Source organism: Vombatus ursinus, unplaced genomic scaffold (assembly GCF_900497805.2).
Source record: "Vombatus ursinus unplaced genomic scaffold, bare-nosed wombat genome assembly UNPS02008961.1, whole genome shotgun sequence".
NCBI classification, from domain to species: Eukaryota; Metazoa; Chordata; class Mammalia; order Diprotodontia; family Vombatidae; genus Vombatus; species Vombatus ursinus.
Window position 1 is genome coordinate 31,773 of NW_020948739.1, and position 11,716 is coordinate 43,488.

The following is an 11,716-nucleotide window of genomic DNA, read 5'->3' on the forward strand; positions in this document are numbered from 1 at the left end:
CAGTACCTCAGGGTCATAATGCTCTTTAAACTACCTAGGCCTCTTGGTAGAAGAGGGTAATCAGGCTTACACCTTAACTCAATTCCTATACAGGACTGGTCACACCAAATTGAAGTCCAAAGCCCCCACCTCCACTGGCTTCTGCTGGGCTGGAGTGCTGGCTTCCTTGCTTCTCATATCTGGGCTACCTGCAACACCTGGTCTAGATTCAGGAATGCCCAGATTGCTGTGGCTTACACTCCTTGGCCAGATCAGAGACACCATACCCCACATCAAGGATAGAAAAGAATGAACAGAAAGGCCAAAGACCTAGGACCACAAGGATTCAATGGAGGAAGGAGGCCTCCCCAGGGATCTCACTCCCTTATTTCATGGTCTCATTTGGCTATGAGTGGCCTTACCTTGCTCCCTCACACACAAATGCAGCAAAAACCATGGCTGATGCTCATTCAGGCCCTCAATGGTTCTGGCTACACAGCCAATGAAAAAAGATTCTTCCCAACCACATGGTAAGTCAATAAGAATGTCCATACATGCTCATGTCTTCTACTCTCCTGGAAGCAGCTCCCTAGGAACTTCCATGTAGATAACAGCAATTTAGGTGGTCTGGCCTACACCTCCATTATACAGAGTAGAGAGTTCAGACCCAGGCCAAGGGAGCAAGGAAAGATGCAGGGGGAGTGGCTGACTCAGAAATAGGTGGTTGGCCCACCAAATTACTCAGGGCTGTAACGTGCTAGCCATAGGTAGGGTATTCAAACCCTCCAAAATAAAAGACCATTTGACATAGAGTTTTAGGAGTCACTTGAATTAAAGTGTTACTTCCATGGCACTTAACTGAAAAAAATTTTTTTGTCTTCCTAATTGCTAGCAGATTTCTTTAGTTCTGGATTCTTTGACTCTACCAATTAGTTGAATAACTCATCCGAGCACCTGAGTTTCAGTACTTGTAAACACTTCAGTAACTGACCAGGCTAGGCCTCTGTTTTCCTCCTAATTTGGATCTTTCAGAAGAGGATCCCCATTCCACTCTACCAATTGTGTCCTTAATTACTGGCCCAGGGTGAGCCACTGCCCACCCACTACATAGAATGTGCCAAGGGCAAAGAAGGGGGCTAGACAGAATGCTATCAAAAAATTGGAGGGGAGATGTTGCTTTCAGATGAAAGAAGCTAGGAATGCTTCATCGAAGTGGCCCAGGAGCTGACCCTTGAAAGAAGATGATTTCAAAAAGGTGAAAATGCTCAAGGAGGGGTTTCCAGGCACTGTTAGTAATCTTTATGAATCTAGGGAGATGGGTGAGACCAGATGAAATCAAAGAATAGCTAGTAGTCCAAAGTAAGTAAACTGGCCATAAAGATTCCAGTGAGGATCTAACCAATGCCACATGATTTGCCATAATTGGCTTTCTTGCCTTTTTTCCCCTCGCAAGCTCATAGAGTAAGAGTTTCAGAGCAAGTAGGGATCCTGGTAGTAGTCATCTAGTGCCGCTCCCCTCATTTTTTAGATTAGGAATTGAGGTCCAGAGAAATTAGGCCTCCTGTTCTAAGGTCATGAAGGTGATGGTCTTATCACTAAATTATCATGACTTTTTTTAGCCCTACATACGTAGGCATACTTCATCTAGTCTTGAATGATTCATTTTCTTATTAAATTGGGTGTTGGCAGATCTGTCACAACAGATATAAAAGTTATTCTATTTAAGTTATTATAACCATGAGTCATCTTGCCTACTTTTTGTATGTATTTTCTGCCAATATGCCACAATTTCATTCTTCTTAATTGAAGCTTGAATGTGATAATTATATTTTCCTTTCTCTTACATTTTTTTTTTCAGGAGCAAAAGCACAAAAGTCTTCAGTTTTTCATACTTCAACAGTTAATGGGTCTGAGATCTAATAGATGTGAGACCAAAAAGTCCCTTTGCTGATAGACTTAAAAAGCATATAGATTCAGAGCTGGAAGGACACTTTACAAAAGAGAAGAAACAGAGACTCAGGGAGACCGCACAATTTGCTTTCCCATCCTTTGTGAATCATGTTCATCCATGTTCTTCCACAGATGATCCATCTGTCATTCTGGAAGCCTTCCTGTAGGTGGTTTACTCTTTCTGGGTACCAGTGGAGCACTCTGGCTCTCCATCTATTGTCCTACTCTCTCTCCACGTGACTGGCCTCCCTCCTTTTTTGCTCAAACATCTCTTTAGTGAGATACCTTATGCTGCTTCCTAAGTGTTGGTCATCCTGGGAAATGTGCTAGATGTAGCTAGCTTGTGCCCATCATCCATCTCTCTACCGCCTTTTGTTTCACCCACAAATTTGATTTTTCAGAATTAAGGAATTGATATTTCATCTTGTTATGTTAAGCTACTCTTAATCCTATTTTAACTTAATAGGAATGAGGGGGCAGCTAGGTGGCGCAGCGGATAGAACAACTGGCCCTGAAGTCAGGAGGACCTGAGTTCAAATCCGGCCTCAGACACATAACACTTACTAGCTGTGTGACCCTGGGCAAGTCACTTAACCCCATTGCCTAGTCAAAAAATAAATAAATAAATAACTTAATAGGAATGAACTAATGAATCAATCAATCAATCAATCAATCAACAAGTATTTCTTAAGTGCCAAGTATGAGCTGAGGGAGACAACATATGTGTATATTAGTACCTAAAGAATAAATTCAAAATAAGTATAAGATAGCTAAATACAAATAAAATTGAGAGGGTAGGCACGTGCAGTTGGAGGAGGTTGGGAAAGGCTTCATGTAGTTCAAGTGGTACTTGAACTCATGATAGAAAATGCTATCCACAACCAAAAAAAGAACTATGGAGTTCGAATGCAGATTGAAGCATACTATTAGCTTTCTATTTTGTTTCTTCTATCTTGTGGTTCTTCCCATTGGTTCAAACTCTTCTTTACAACATGACTAATGTGAAAATATGTTTAATGGGAATGTACATGTAGAGCCTATATCAGATTGCACCCAGTCTTGGGGTAGGGGGAAGAGAGGGAGGGGGAGAAAATTTGGAATTCAAAATGTTATGGAAGTGAATGTTGGAAATGAAAAATAAATTAATTAATAAAGAAAAAGAAAAAAGAAGGTGAGTCTTGAAAAAGTAAGAGATTCTAGGTAGCAAAGGCAAAGAGGGAGGACATTTCAAACACTGGAAAGTCCACTACAAAAGCATGGAGATGAGAGATGGAGTATTGTATTCGATTTGAGGAGCGGAGAGAGGCCAGTCTGGCTCAGCTTAAGAAGGCAGGAAGGGGAGTAATATGTAATGTGGCTGGTTTGGGTCATTAGGACTTCAAAATTCCAACAGAAGGTTTATAGTTTGTCATCGAAGTCATAGGGAGCCACTAGAGTTTGTTGAGTAGGGGAATGATGTTGTCAGACCTATGCTTTAGGAAAATCACTTTGTTGGCTGTATGGAGGATGGATTGAAGAGGGGAGAGCCTTGAGACAGGGAGACTGGTTAGGAGGCCACCGAAATAGTCTAGGTGAGAGGTGATGAGGGACTAGAGTCAATGGAGAGGACAGGATGGTTACAGATGTTGAGAAGATGGAAATGATAAGACTACTTTTCCCTATCCCAATCATTTTTATTTTGAACCTAGACCTGGGGGGGGGGGCACACAGGAGTACAAGATTTAGGTAAGTTTTACTATATATATATTTACTATACAAAATATGATCTTACAACTTTTCATCATTACTTACACTATATTTGTACATGCTGTTGAGAGAAATGATTATAGATAACAAATTATTGGGGAGATCTCTGACTTTGCCCCAAAATTTACCCCATCAGGACCATCTTATTTGGCGGAGTTGTTGTCCTATCCAACTAGAACAACCTTACAAAGACATTCTAGTCCACTGAAATCTGGCCCATTTGTGTTTTAGTCAGCCAGGTCTAAATTGTCTAGATTGTCTTAGGGAGAGTAGTCTGGATAAGAGATAAGTCTCTTTGTCCAAGATTATAGGATCAGAGTAACTTCCCCCAGTCCCTCCTCAGGATAAGCCCACTTTTCATTATAGTATTCATTCTTCTCATTGTTAACCAATCAGAGTTGATTGCCACCCTCAGGAACACCCATTCTTCCAAGGGCATATAAGCATTGAACGGGTTCCATGAGGGGTCTTTGGCATTTGAAAGTGCCACTGACCTCTTTTATTACTTATCCACTAGCATAATTATTAAAATGATTAATTACCCAGAAACTGTGTCTCTCCGACTTTTTATACATCACACTACACGTAGGATATGAACAACCAGGCCACCAAGCATAGTCTCTATTCCTATTCTACTCTCACTCCCTCTACACTCAGGCTCCTCTTAAAGGCTAGGGTGCTCAAGCTCTGGCCTCATACCCACCCTCAAGCATTTTCTTGCCAAATTCCAGAAGGCACTACCAAAGCTCCCAAGCTCCATTTTCATCTGCTATCCCTTATTGCATATTCACTAAAACCATTCTTCTTTCATTACTTCCTATGCTGTTAGCACTCAGACCAGCCTCCAGATGGCTCCAGCAAATGGCATATGCCAGCACGGTGGCAAATTCCTAATTTTTTGTTCCCCATTAGGAACTGGTGACAGGAGCTGAGGAGGAAATTACCTTATGGAATGGACACTTTTGTTTCTGTTTTCCCCTTTCAGCCCTAGAATATTCAAGCTTCTGACAGTATCTGCAAGGGGATGGCATGAAGTTTAGTAAATAACTCATCTGCAAAATTCTAGACAACATGGTCCCATAGTATCTTAGACAAAAAGACCTGGAGGAAATTTAACTGGCTCAAGCCACACTTAGGTATGGATGGAGTGTGGTACATTGAGCAATATAGAAGGGGAAAATATGAAAACACTACCCCAAAAAACAGCCTTAAGCTAAGATAAAGCTTAGCATATAAATGCCAGTTTAGGAACACCTATAAATCAAATCAGATAATATTTCTAAAGTGTGCTAAGGCACAGTGCCTGGCACATAGTAGGTGCTATATAAATGCTTATTCCCTTTCTTTCCCCTATAAAACCTTTCAGTGTTTGTGGACATAGTCAGTAAGTCAACAAGCTTTGATTAAGTGTGTACAAAGTTCTAGGCACTGTATTAAATGATGGAAATGCAAATACAAGCAAGAAGAAAGTCATCTTGCTATGTCACCTGCTCTCAGGTAGCTTACATTCTATAGGTGAAGACAACACATAAAAGGGAACTGAAAGGAGAATAGGGTAGAGATACTCTCCAGTGGTGTCAGAAGAACTGGGAGAGGAGTGAAGGACAGTTAGCTTGGGCTCTTCCTCAAAATGAAGGTTCTAGGAGAGGAATTCACCAATGGGAGGAAGGACAGTAGGGTTAAAGGGGTCTTCCAGGGTGAGAAGGCAGATGGGATATGGTGGAAAAGTCTAGAGAGTCAGAAGTGGACTTAGGAGAGGAGTGGAAGTCATAAAATGTCCTATACTAAGGAAATGTTTTACACCAAGTGGTGAAGTGAATAGGCCTTTTCTTCACTTTAAAGGATAGATGTTTCTGGAAAAGTTAAGTGGTGATGTGAATTTCCTTAACAAAAATTTTATTGACACCTTTTGCTTTCACACATCACAGTCATTTTCTAATATGCCCCCTCCACCATTAAATACTCCCTTTTAATAGTATATACAACCAAACTCCCCCTACTAAGAAGTTGTTGCTCAGTCATGTCAGACTCTTTGTTAGCTCACGGACCACAGCATGCCAGGCCCTCCTATCCTCTGCTATTGCTAGAAGTCTGTCCAAATTCATGGTCATTGTTTCTATGACACTATCTATCCATCTCATCCTCTGCCATCCCCTTTTCCTTTTGCTTTCAATCTTTCCCAACATGGAAGTATGTTTCTCATGATGCTAATTTCTATGTATTCAATCATTTTCCCTGCTGATTTGAATAATAAAAAACGAACAACATTAATACATGCAAAGCAATCTATTAGTAAGTGAATATAAAAGTGCCAGTGCAGGGAGGCTTCCTAGAAGTCAGGAGTCTGAAGCCAAGCCTTGGTTGAGGAGGAAGAGCGAGAATTAGAATTAGCTGAGTAATAGAAGTTTAAAGCAATAAGGTGAGCAAGGGCATGAAGATGGAAATTGGCAAGCCGAATTTAAAGTGTGGGAAGCAGGAGGACTAGACTACACCCGATTGTTTAAGATCCACGCGAAGGCTACTTTGTCCAGTAGCTTTCAAACATCCTGCGGTTCTAAGCTTCCTCAGTTTCTCACTACACCCAGCCCCTCTCCCAGACGGCTGAGTGGGAGGGAGAAAAGGGGAGACAAAACTAAACTCAGGGGGCCAGGTCATTGTCTCTCTTCTTCAGTCTAGCTACATTCCTGGCCTTTCATATAGAGATTTGTTCAGTCAAAGGGGCTTTGGGCTCCCTTTTATATTTCCTACTTTAATCATTCTAAATCTGGAATTGTAGTCAAAGGCTCTCCCTGACCGTTTCTTCTTACTCTGAGCTTATTTGGAATCTGTGTCCTAAACTACTTATCTCTGAGCTGGTAGGTATCATCTTTCTGTCCCAACTACAAATAGTCTCTTCACCCTTGGTAGGCTAGTGGAATTGGGCACAGAGAAGGCTTTTTTCTTTTTTTAAATCCCCAAATTCCTGGGGTCAGAGGCCCTTCTTCCTTTCTCTACACATGGAATGGGAAAGAGTGAGAAAAACAACCATGTAGTGGTATGTATCACTGGCAAGACAAAGTCATAAGGTCTGGTTTTTCCTAATCAAAAGGGAGTATTTTCTTATCAGCTGAGCAGAGGAGTAGAACAATGATCTTTCTTCTTCTTGGACCAAAGCTAGTTTAAAAAAAAGAGTGCCCCAAGCTCTATATCTAAGGCTTGACCCTTTTCCCACCAAATGCCAGTTCTACAAAAAACATACATAGCAAAGAGCAGATAAACCCATTTATCCAAGTTAATAGCAAAACAGATATCAGAGAAAGTATAGATAGGAGAATATATACCCGATAATACAGAGTGAAGAAGCTCTCTCTTTGGGAGGAAGATACCTCAGCTCAAGGAAGAGTCTCTGAACTTACCTAAAGGGAAATTCCCCAAAGTCTCTAGGCTAGCAAGCTGGGGATAGGCATAGCCACCTTCACTCATGTCGGCTTCTTCCCGGAGTCCTTCTCTCCCTTCAGTGACCTGAAGAAAAGTTGGAAATGCACTTTTCCTGTGATTCCACCAGCTGCTGACATAATGAACTATTGAATCTCTGACACTGTTTGCCGAGTATTCAAGGGTGAAGAAGAAGAGAGGAAGCCAGGTCAAGAGGATGAGAATTGTGTTCTCTTTCCATCTTGACTTGATATAGACTTGGCTGAGTCAAGTATTTGAGCTTCTCTTCATGATAATGGTTATAATAGCTAGCATTTATATAGTACCTACCTCATGCCTCATGCCAGGCACAGTTCTAAGCACTTTACAAATTATCTTATTTGATTCTCACTGCAACCCCAGGAGATGGATGCTAGTATTATCCCCACTGACTTCAGGCCCAGTGCTCTATCCACTGTGCTATCTTTATACCTCCATAAAGACTTCCATAAAAACATCTCCAAAAGACTGCTATTTAAACCCACATTATAACTACTACCAAAGTCTTGAGTGGGACTGTGGCCATGCTTGCAGACTAGCAGATTGAGAGCTGAACTCCTCCTTCCCTCTTTGCTTCAGAGCTGGGAAGGATATTACTCACTGAACTGTCCTATTTCTCCAAAGTCACTTTCTATCTTCCCCACAAGTATATGGAAACTGAGCCAATACAGTTGCCCAGTTGCAGTGAGAAGCATTTTGCATTGATTGCTGTTCAATGCCAATGAACTACACTGGTCGGCCATTCATGGTCCCCTCTTCTCTCCTTCCCCCACCACACATACTGTCCATTCTCTCGATACTGTTTATGCCATTGTTATATAAAAGAAATTAGTGACTGATCTTTGTTTGTGATGGATGTTCTTTTTTTTATTAATTTATTTTGATTTATCAATAATCACTTCCATATGCTTTTGAGTTTAAAATTTTTCTCCCCATTCCCACCACCCTCCCCAAGACGGCGCACAATCTGATATAGGCTATACAGTTACATTTATATTAAACATATTTTCACATTAGTGATGTTGTAAGTAAAAATTAAAATCAATAGGAGGATGGATGTTCTTTATAGTGATAGAAATTTAATAAAAGCACAGGCTGGATAAAAGTCATAGACACATCCATCCTCCTTAGTAAGAGGAATGAGAGTCATGATTTTTCCTGGGATATCACATGTTTAGGATATGCCTATGACAGTTTTCCTTAACCAGTTTGAGGTGATAAGTAGGAGAAATAATAAGCAGGGAAAGATTAGGAACTCCACAAGAGTTCAAGAAATTTTCTCTAAACTAGTAAATGAGATATTTTGAGAAAGGTGTACTATTTTGGAATTCCTTAGCAGAACACTCCTAGATTCCTTTACCCCGTGTCACAGCACTCTGATTACACTCTTCCATCTTGTAGTGAGGGAAAAACCACTTCCTTCCTCACTCCTTTCACCAAGGGAAGGGCAGAGCAAAACCTTTTTTTTTCTTCTCCTTTATCATTGGGGGTAACAGGTTCTTTTCTTCAAGGCTTCTCACAGAGAGAAGGACCAAAGCAAAACCTCAGTAGCTGTTGAGAAAATTCCCTTTCCTGGCTGTTTCATGAAAGGAGAGGCAAAAGAACAGCTTTTTTTTTTTTAAGTTTTGGAAGGAAAATTCCTTTGATGACTTCCTCCCCTCCTGCTGGTGTAGTGAGCTTCTTTCCTTGGCAGAAAGAAAGGAAGAGAAGCAGGAGGAATTGCACATATGTCAGCCCCATGTTCTAATGAGCCTACAGCTATGGAGAGTTTCTTGTGATATGTAAAGTTGCATTATGCAAAATTGACTTTACATAAAGAATTCTGAAAGAAATTTGCATTCCCAAAAAAAACATCTATGCTAACTTTTCTGTACAGTATTGTGCTCTCTCTCTTTCTCTGCTCCTACTATGTGGCTCCCAGCTCTGTGGCCTCTCCACTCCCTACTTCCCCAACCAAGAAAAAAAAACCTATCCAAGTGAAAGCCAAAGAATGGAGGAAAAGAGATCACCACCACCACTACAGCCAGAGGGGGGCCTTGGCTTGAGACCTACAGCAGGGAGAGAGGAAACCTTTGCCAGCATTCTGCAGCATGGCCAGCTTTCCCCTCTGCATCCATAGCTAGCCTGTTTTCTTCCTCCTGCTCTTGCTTCTCTGTCCCTATGTGTCCTTGAATAGTGTGCCAGCCCCCTCCTTAGGGTCCCTTTGCTCCCTGCCTTCCTCCCTCCCTCCCTTCTCCACATCCTGGCAAATCTGCACTATGGAAAAATCACTTTACATAGAGTTCTGTGGAACAGTCCACTTATGTGTAAAATGAGAACTATTTGTATATAAAATTGTCAACAAAACATTCAAATAGACATAGAAGACATGAATTGCACTGATTTCATTACAAGAAGAAATAATGCTACAGTGATATGGCAAAATGTATTTGAAGGATATTGCATTGGTAGCTTTATTTGGGTCCACTGAAGTGAGGAGAAAATGGAGGCTAGAGACCAATCACAGCTCAAATGTCAATTCTAAAGAGCAGGAAGGAAAAGATTGTCACCTTGACTGAAATCTCAATTCTACTTTCACTAAAATTGAACAAAATCTCACGTTTAGCTTAATAAATGTTGAATTCAATTACGACATTGGTTGGAACAAGATTGAACTAAGAGGGACCCACACTTCCCCTTTTATATTACCACATTGGGAAGTTAAAAAGATAATCGTTACTCAGTAGGGGTAAAGACTTCACTTGCATGTGGAGTGAAGATGTACATGGGCATATACCATATTATAACAGGGGTTCTTAAGCTTTTTTGTGTCATACACCTCTTTGGCAGTCTGGCGAAGCCCTTCTCAGAATGTTTATGACTACATTCACAATTAAATGAAACTCTAAATTTCAGTTGGAGGATAGTGAAAATAAAGATGTAATTTTTCCCATCCAAGTTCATGGAACCTCTGAAATCTATGTACAGATCCCTTGGATTTCAGGTTAAGAATTCCTGCCCTACAAGAAAAAGATTTTACAGTGAAGGGGAAGAGGGGGAGGTGAGGGGGAATAATGAACCTTACTTTCATCAGAATTGGCTCAAAGAGAGAATAAATAATATACACTTGCAATTGGGTATAAAAATCTATCTTACCCTCCAGGAAAGTAGGAGGGCAAGGGGATAAGACAAGGGGGCCGGTGATAGAAGGAAGGGCAGATTTAGGAGAGGGAGAAGCAAAACACTTTTGAGGAGGGACAGGGTGAAAGGAGAGAGAGAATAGAATAAACAGTGTGTGTGGGGGGGAATAGGATGGAGCGAAATACAGCAACTAATAGCAACTGTGAAAAAAAATTTGAAGCAAATTTCTCTGATAAAGGCCTCATTTCTCAAACTTATAGAGAATTGAGTCAAATTTATAATAATAAGAGCTATTCCCCAATTGATAAATGATCAAATGATATGATCATTTTTCAGATGAAGTAATCAAAGCTATCTATAGCCATATGAAAAAATACTCCAACTCTAATACTCCAGTTGACTGGAGAAATGTAAATTAAAACAATTCTCAAGTATTGCCTCATACCTATTATATTAGTTAATAGGACAGAAAAGGAAAATGACAGAAGTTGGAGGGGATGTAGGAAAAATGAAACATTAATGCATTGTTGGTAGAGTTGTGAACTGATTCAACCACTCTGTAGAGCAATTTGGAACTATGCCCTAAGGGCTACAAAACCATGCATACCCTTTGACCTAGCAATACCACTACTAGGTCTGTATCCCAAAAGAGATAAAAAACAAAAAGGAACAGGACCTATATATACAAAAATATTTATAGCAGCTCTTTTCTGGGGACAAAAATTAGAAATAGAAGGGATGCCCATCAATTGGGGAATGGCTGAACAAGTTGTGGTATGTGATTATGATGGAATACTATTGTATTGAAATGATGAGCAGAGTGCTCCCACAAAAACCTGGAAAGATCTGCATGGGCTGATGCAAAGTGAAATGTACTATGCACAAAGTAACAGCAATATTGTAAGATGATCAACTGGGAATGACTTAGCTATTCTCAGCAATACAACGATCCAAGACAACTTTTTTTCCCCCCTTAGGCAATTGGGGTTAAGTGACTTGCCCAGGGTCACACAGCTAGTAAGTGTCAAGTGTTTGGTCTGAGGCTGGATTTGAACTCAGGTCCTCTTGACTTCAGGACCATGCTCTATCCACTGTACCACCTAGCTGCCCCGATACAAGACAACTCTTGAAAAATGTTGTCCATCCCCAGAGGAAGAACTGATGGTGTCTGAATAGATATTGAAGCATACTTTTTTTACTTTCTTTATTTTTCTTGAGGTTTTTTTTTGTCTGTTTCTTTTTTAAATTTTCACATTAGTCATGTTGTAAAGAAGAATTAGAATCAATAGGAGGAACCACGAGAAAGAAGAAACAAAACAAAACAAGGAAAAAAAAGAGCCAATAGTATACTTGGATGGGCATTCAGACTCCATAGTTCCTTCTCTGGATAAGGACAGCATTTTCTATTATGAGTCTTTTAGAGATGTCTTTGATCCTTGCATTGCTAAGAAGAGCTAAGTCTATCAAA